Genomic DNA, 8,770 nt, shown 5'->3' on the forward strand with positions numbered 1-8,770 from the left:
CCGCGCCTGCCCCACTGGGGCAACCCCTCACAGGGATGGGGCGGAGACTCGCCCTCCCCGCCCCCCCACGGGGAGATGTGGCAGAGACTCGCCCCTCACACCCCAGTGATGTGAACAGCTAGCCAGTCACCTCATGGGGGTTGCCTGAGTGCTCCCTGCCAGGGGGATGGGAGACACAGACTCGGAGTCGCCCCTCCACCGCATCCACACCCTGTGGGGCCTGGCAGGGGTATGGCACATAGCACCACTCCCCCGCCATGGGGCAGACTCATTCTGCTGGGGAAAGTGACAGACTCTCCACGCGGCCTCCTGTAGAAGCACAGGGCAGGTACCCTGCTAGAGGGATTCATCCATTGTCCCCCTGGAATAACTCTACCCCCTGGGTGACAGAGGATAATCCCACTCCCTGCTCTTGTGACCAGGCAGAGACTCACTCCAGGGGATGAGCTCTGACTCAGCAATGCACTATGGGGAGGGCAGATATAGCTTCGCCTTGCTGCTGCTTCTGCAGCAGAGAGAGTGGGGCAGACCAGTGCTTAATTTACAATGAAAGAGGTGCTGGGGCTCAAGCAATTTTTTTCAAATTTGTAACCCTTCTGTCAGTCAGAGAGGGTAGTAACAAGGGCAGGGTTCAGTATCTAGGGGTTCCTTTCCAACAATACAACACAAAAGTGGCTCGAGCTCCCACCCACTGACTTGAGACAATTACACACCACCTCCTGGGCGTCTCTAGGGCCTGGTCTACACTGGGAGGGCAGGAAATCGATCTAAGTTACGCAGCTTCAGCTACGTGAATAATGTAGCTGAAGTCAACGTACTTAGACCTACTCACCATGGTGTCTTCAATGCGGTGAGTCAACTGCTGCCGCTCCTGTCAACTCTGCCTGCACCTCTCGTGGCGGTGGAGCACAGGAGTCGACATGAGAGCGCTCAGGGGTTGATTTATTGCGTCTAGACTGGATGCGATAAATTGACCCCCGCTGGATCAATTGCTGCCCACCGATCCAGCAGGTAGTATAGACATACCCTAAGAGGCAATACTTCCTCTCTCACAAGCACAGAGTCTGAGTGTATCCAAAAAAAAAAAAACCCGTATAAAAGGAGGGAAGTAACTTAGCATTAATTTGGGAAAACACCACAAACAGGGTTCATAAACAGAAACTATGAACAAAAGCCAAACCCCCAACCCCCAAGGAAGTTGGACAATATTCTTTTCTCTCAGGTTCTTAAGTCCAGCAACCAAAATTCTCTTTAACGTGCCCATCCCTTCTCTGCACCCCACTCACAGTTATTGTCCTTGGTCAGTGCAGACCCAAACTTCAGCAGTGCATCTGCAGAGTTGACCTCCCACCCGGGTGGAGGGGTGTACCAAGGCATTTTATTCACTCCACTACCCGGGCACTCGCTCGCCACTCCTCTTTGCCAGCTGCCTGATTGACACTCCATGCCTCTTCACCAGCCACCCTGCTGGCCAAAGGCCAATTGCCACGCTCTCTGTTGGGCTCTGCTCCAGTCCTCTCCGCCAGTCAATTGCCAACCCACCAGAATGTCTTCAGGTCCCACCACTTAACGCAGCTCTCAGTGATTTCAGTTGTTAATGGAGGAGCCTCACCACTGTTGCAGTGCACACTAGGCAGTCTCTTGTATTAGAGACACTATCCCAAAGCACGTCTAATGCTTAGACCTAGATATCAGATATTTCAGCTCTGCAGTGTGTAATAAAACTCTTAATTGAATCTAAATTAGCTCTTTTATTATGCAGTGAAGAGAAGAAAAATCAAATGGTGCCTGAAACCCTGGTACAGGCATCTCTCCCCGTAGCTTTTGGAACCCATGTCCCCTGCCTAGCAAGTACCATTTAGTTGAGGGTGAGTCTTTCAATCAGGGTATGCTAAGTACAATTCTGTTGCCCTTGATTCACACAACAAGGATAACAGCCCTTTATTACTCCTGCCCCAATAACAAGGAGGTGGGATCCAACACCAGCCAAAAGTGATAATTTGGGCAAGCAATCCCATCATGCTAATGAGCACCTAGGTGTGCCCATACAAATAAGATCAGTTCCTGAGGTCCTCTTCCTCATTCAGACTCTGTATCAAGCCCAGAGGTTCTGTGACTATGAATTGCCAAGCCTAGAGATGCCAGGGCTCAGCCCTGGTAAGCCCTGGCACAAATTAAGCACTGGGACAAACTGGTCCCTCTGCTAGTGTGTGTGGGGTGTGGGAGTGTGAGGAGCCAGACTCACTGCACTGGTGCACAGCGTGAAGACTGTCCCACATTCCCTAGTCCTGGAGGATCCCTCCAGCCCCCAAAAGGGACAACACATTTTACCCCCTGTGAAAGCAGCAGTTTCCACTTTGAGCCCTGTCTGCAGCAGAAACATAGAGCTCACTATCCTCTGCAGTTACTGCCCCAGGAAGGGGTGGGAAGCAAGGTGTCTGGTGATTATTACTAAGGTGAGGGCAGCATATCTCTGTCTGCTCAGCTGAAGCTCTTTCTGCCATTGCAGGTACCTCATTGTCCAGCTAGCATTAGTCCTGACTCTAACACATCTTAATGCACAGTCCTCTTGCTGCTTACCCTACAAAATGTTCTCTGCACTAAGCACTTCAGGTCCTCTTAGCTCCCTCCCGAGGCCCAGAGGTGGCCAGGCCAAGTTGACACAACACATTGCCAAAAGAGGAGGCTGTTGCCTCCCCCGCAGTCCCAGCCAACTCCTCCTCAGTGACCCACTGGGACAAACTCCCCCTGAGAAATGAGCCAGAGAGTCACCCCACACCTCTGTCCCCAAAGGAGATGGGACAGAGACTCACCCCACTGCCCCAAAAGCTCTCTTCCCCTTAGGTTCAGCGCAGAAGCTTCTCAACTCTGCTCTTGCTATCTTCACTCACATCCATGCCTGAAGCAGCAAGAACCAGACATAAAAGGGCCAAATCCTGGTCCCACTGAAGTCAGTGGGAATTTGCTCATGGACCAGAATTTGATGCAGAGTAGTATAAGGCTTTTAGTGACATCCCTAAAACCTTTGCTGCTTGTGTTGGGCTGAGTCAGGACTAGAGAGGGGAAGCTACCTTCACAATAACATACTGGCCTTCCCAGACCAATTTTAAATTATTTTACCAAGGACCTGAATGAGTTCTGGAGATTAAAAAAAAAAAAGCCCTGCCAAAAGGAGAAACAAGATCAGGCACCTGAAGGAGCAGAGGAGAAATAAAGGAGTGGGGGGGGAGGGGGCGGAGGGAGAAAGACTTAAAAAACCTCCAATTCTGATGCAAGAGAGGAAGCTTGGAGGGAGAAGAAAGAAAGAAAAGCACCAGACTTGTTTGGTGCCATCCAAGAAACAATCCCAAACTGTACTCCAGAAACAGACTTTATACTGGCTGGAAGCACTTTTACTGACATAATAAGTCTTTCTGATTCTAATTCTTAAGGGTCATGTCACCCTGTTGGTTAGCCACAAAGGAGAAGCATTATTATTACTAAATATTTCAGTCCAAGGGCCTGGGAAAGCCACCATCCTTAAAGAAAAAGCTATTATGTAGTAGCATGCATAGTTTGGTAGATTGGGAGCCAGGAATCCTGAGTCCTAATCCCAACTACACCACTGGTAAACTCTGAGACTTTGATTGAACTTCTCTGAGTTTCCCCATCTGTAAAGTGCTTATCTACTTCACAGAGAGAGTATGGATTAATATTTGTAGGTCATAAGAACGGCCATACTGGGTCAGACCAAAGCCCCATCTAGCCCAGTATCCTATCTTCCGACAGTGGCCAATGTCAGGTGCCCCAGAGGGAACGAACAGAACAGGAAATCATCAAGTGATCCAGCCCATCACCCATTCCCAGCTTCTGGCAAACAGAGGCTAGAGACACCATCCCTACCCATCCTGGCTAATAGCCATTGATGGACCTGTCCTCCATGAATTGATCTAGTTCTTTTTTGAACCTTGTTATAATTGTGGCCTTCACAACATCCTCTGGTAAAGAGTTCCACAGGTTGACCATGTGTTGTGTGAAGAAATACTTCCTTTGGTTTGTTTCAAACCTGCTGCCTATTATTACACCATACTCCACACAGCCATAATTTAGCTCCACTGCAGCACTTACATGACAGGTGGCAGCTGAAGTGGTCAGGAATCAGAGAAAACCACTTGTAATAAATTAATATTGACTGAGGAAACTAACTTGCAAAGACCCGTTTGTACACTTGGGTTCCTACAGTACCAGTGGTGCTGGTAGCTCAAGGCACAGATAGGGCTCATTTGCCATCACTTTATGTCTATGGAATATCTAGGGCAACAAGGGCTTGAAAACAAAGCTATCAGTAGGGGAACCCATCTAATCATTACTAAAAGCAGATTTGAGCAAATACTACTTAGCATTCCCTGCCAGACCAACTTTTGGCATTCAATCAATGGGTCTTGTGTTGCATATGGGTGATGTTTTCAGTATTCACAGTAAAATGAGCCAAAATAACTGTTCTCTCAGGCTTGTCCATTCAGAAAGACATCGTGTCCCAAGCTGTCTTGATTTAAAGTTAAATTATTGAGACATTTATTTCACTACTTTTTGTCCTATGTTAAATTAAATTAAATTGTCCTAGTTTTCTATATACAATAGGACCACTAAGACTCTTTGTCTCCTCTTTTCTGCTACTTACTTATTGAGATTTGTACTAACTAAATAAAAGAGCGCTCATCCCAGGTGGTAGGTGCCTTTGACACACACACTTAAAATACAACTCATACATAACAAACGCAATTAACTCTCTGAGAGCACTACTTTGGTAGAGTAAATATAACCACAATCTCCGTCTCCACCAAACCCTTGTTGGAGTCCTCAGTGGTCTCCCAACTCCCCACCAGTCATGTGCCCTAAAGGTTAAACTCCAACTGTTGCAGACTAGGGTCAAGGGGAATGGTGAGCTCCACAGATGTGGGGCTCTAGCGGTAAATACCAGCAGCCTTTTTTTTTTTTTTTTTAAACCACCAATGGAATTTCAGTTCAGATGCCTGCTCTGATCACAACCGTGGCCCTGTCTCATGAGGAAAGAGGCAGTATATCAGTTGTCCCAAGTCCTATAGTCCTTTATATGACAAACCAACCTTAAAATCAGTCCAAAAACCAATAGGCAGCCAGTTCAGATCATAGAGCACAGGTTCTATGTGTACAGCAAAATGACATGCCGAGTAACAATGGACCTGCTGAAGTCTGCACCAGCTGCATTTGCCAGATAGATTTAAGATGTAGCCCCAAGCACAGTGCAGTGCAGAACTTCAAGGAAATGATGTAGCAAGGAAAGCAACTTACAGAGGATATTTTTTACACCCTCTTTATTGTTTTTCCAACCTCTTTTGTTATTTTGACAGTCCCTTCTGTCCACTGAGAATGTAAGTTACACTCATTTTGCACACATACCGATTAAGAACATAAGAACAGCCATACTGAGTAGCCCAGTATCCAGTCTTCCAACAGTGGCCAATACCAGGCACTTCAGAAGGAATGAACAGAACAGGCAATTGTTGAGTGATCCATCCCATCGTCCACTCCAAGCTTTTAGCAATCAGAAGCTAAGGGAATTCAGAGCATGGGGTTGCATCCCTATCCATCTTGGCTAATCACCATTGATGTACCTATCTTCCATGAACTTATCTAGTTCTTTTTTTAACCTCGTTACAGTTTTGGCCTTCACACCATCCCCTGGCAATGAGTTCCACAGGTTGACTGTGTGTTGTGTGAAGTAGTACTTCTTTTCGTTTGTTTTACCTGCTGCCTATTAATTTGAGTGACCCCTGGTGGTTATGTTATGTGAAGGAGTAAATAACACTTCCTTATTCACTTTCTACACCACAAGTCACAATTTTAAGACCTCTATAATATCCCATTTTAGTCATCCCTTTTCCAAATTGAAAAGTCCCAGTCTTTTTAATTGCTTCCCATTTGGAAGCTGTTCCACGCCCTTAATAATTTTTGTTCCCCTTCTCTGTACCTTTTCTTTTTCTAATGTATCTTTTTTAAGATGGGGTGACCTGAATGGCAAACAGTATTCCAGGTGTGGGTGCACCAGATGTATATAGTGGTATTATGATATTTTGTCTTCCATCCATTTCCTAATGGTTCCTAACATTGTTTGCTTTTTTTGACTGCCACTATACATTGAGCGGTTGTTTTCACAGAACTATCCACATTGCGTCCAAGATCTCTTTCTTGAGTGGTGACAGCTAATTTAGACCCTATCATTTTGTATGTATAGTTGGGATTATATTTTCCAATGTGCATTACTTTGCATTTATCAACATTGAATTTCATCTGACATATTTTTGCCCAGTCACCCAGTTTAATGAGATCCCTTTGTAACTCTTTACAGTGTGCTTTGGACTTCATGATCTTGAGTAATTTTGTATCGTCTGCAAATTTTGCCACCTCACTGTTTATCTCTTTTTTCAGATAATTTATGAATATGTTGAACAGCACAGGTCCCAGTACAGAACCCTGGGGGACACCACAATTTAACTCTCTCCATTCTGAAAACTGACCATTTATTCTTACCCTTTGTTTCCTATCTTTTAACCAGTTACTGATCCATGAAAGAACCTTCCCTCCTATCCCATGACTACTAACTTTGCTTATGAGCCTTTGGTGAGGGAACTTGTCAAAGGCTTTCTGAAAGTCCAAGTACATTACATTCACTGTGACCCCCTCCCCCACAAGAATTCTAGTAGATGGGTGAGGCATGATTTCCCTTTACAAAAGCCATGCTGACTCTTCCCCCAACAAATCATGTTTATCTATGTGTCTTATAATTCTGTTCTATACTATAGTTTCAGCCAATTTGCCAGGTACTGAAGTTAGGTTAATAATCTAATTGCCAGGTTTGCCTCTGGAGCCTTTTTAAAAAATTGGTGTCACATTAGATAGCCTCCAGCATTCAGGTACAGAAGCAGATTTAAATAAGTTACATGCATTTTCATATTTGAATTCCTTCAGAACTCTTGGGTGACTGATAAACAGTAATAAGTAATAAATTTGTTCCAAAACCTCTTCTATTGACACTTCAATTGACACTTCAATGTGGGACGGTTCCTCAGATTTGTCACCTAAACAGAATGGCCCAAGTGTGGGAATCTCCCTCACACCCTCTGCAATGAAGACTGATGTAAAGAATTCATTTAGTTTCTCTGCAATGGCAATGGCCTTATCTTCTTTGAGTGCTCTCTTATTGTCCATAGATTGCCAACCTAGTACAAAACACAACATTTTCTCACACCTTCACCACTGGATCTGACCAGATGTTATAACTGTATTTTAATTCCTGCCTTAATTCCTGCAAGAAATATTTAAGAAAACTAGAATCAGTTCAAAAATGTCAAGGAAAAGCCCAAGATTTGGTGGTGATGGGGGACTTCAACTATCCAAATATATGTTGGGAAAATAACACAGCGGGGCACAGACTATCCAACAAATTCTTGGACTGCATTGCAGACAACTTTTTATTTCAGAAGGTTGAAAAAACTACTGGGGGGAAGCTGTTCTAGACTTGATTTTAACAAATAGGGAGGAACTTGTTGAGAATTTGAAAGTAGAAGGCAGCTTGGGTGAAAGTGATCATGAAATCATAGAGTTTGCAATTCTAAGGAAGGGTAGAAGGGAGAACAGCAAAATAGAGACAATGGATTTCAGGAAGGTGGATTTTGGTAAGCTCAGAGAGCTGATAGGTAAGGTCCCATGGGAATCAAGACTGAGGGGAAAAACAACTGAGGAGAGTTGGCAGTTTTTCAAAGGGACACTATTAAGGGCCCAAAAGCAAACTATTCCGCTGAGTAGGAAAGATAGAAAATGTGGCAAAAGACCCCCTTGGCTTAACCACGAGATCTTGCATGATCTAAAAAATAAAAAGGAGTCATATAAAAAATGGAAACTAGGACGGATTACAAAGGATGAATATAGGCAAACAACACAGGAATGCAGGGGCAAGATTAGAAAGGCAAAGGCACAAAATGAGCTCAAACTAGCTACGGGAATAAAGGGAAACAAGAAAACTTTTTATCAATACATTAGAAGCAAGAGGAAGACCAAAGACAGGGTAGGCCCACTGCTTAGTGAAGAGGGAGAAACAGTAACAGGAAATGGCAGAGATGCTTAATGACTTCTTTGTTTCAGTCTTCACCGAGAAGTCTGAAGGAATGCTAATGGAAAGGGGGTAGGTTTAGCAGATAAAATAAAAAAAGAACAAGTTAAAAATCACTTAGAAAAGTTAGATGCCTGCAAGTCACCAGAGCCTGATGAAATGCATCCTAGAATACTCAAGGAGCTAATAGAGGAGGTAACTGAGCCTCTAGCTATTATCTTTGGAAAATCATGGGAGATGGGAGAGATTCCAGAAGACTAGAAAAGGGCAAATATAGTGCCCATCTATAAAAAGGGAAATAAAAACAACGCAGGAAACTACAGACCAGTTAGTTTAACTTCTGTGCCAGGGAAGATAATGGAGCAAGTAATTAAGGAAATCATCTGCAAACACTTGGAAGGTGGTAAGGTGATAGGGAATAGCCAGCATGGATTTGTAAAGAACAAATCATGTCAAACCAATCTGATAGCTTTTTTTGATATAATAACGAGTCTTGTGGATAAGGGAGAAGCTGTGGATGTGGTATTCCTAGACTTTATTAAGGCATTTGATACAGTCTCGCATGATATTCTTATCGATAAACTAGGCAAATACAATTTAGATGGGGCTACTATAAGGAAGGTGCATAACTGGTTGGATAAC

The sequence above is a fragment of the Malaclemys terrapin genome, chromosome 3, assembly GCF_027887155.1.
Source record: "Malaclemys terrapin pileata isolate rMalTer1 chromosome 3, rMalTer1.hap1, whole genome shotgun sequence".
In the NCBI taxonomy this organism is placed as follows: Eukaryota; Metazoa; Chordata; order Testudines; family Emydidae; genus Malaclemys; species Malaclemys terrapin.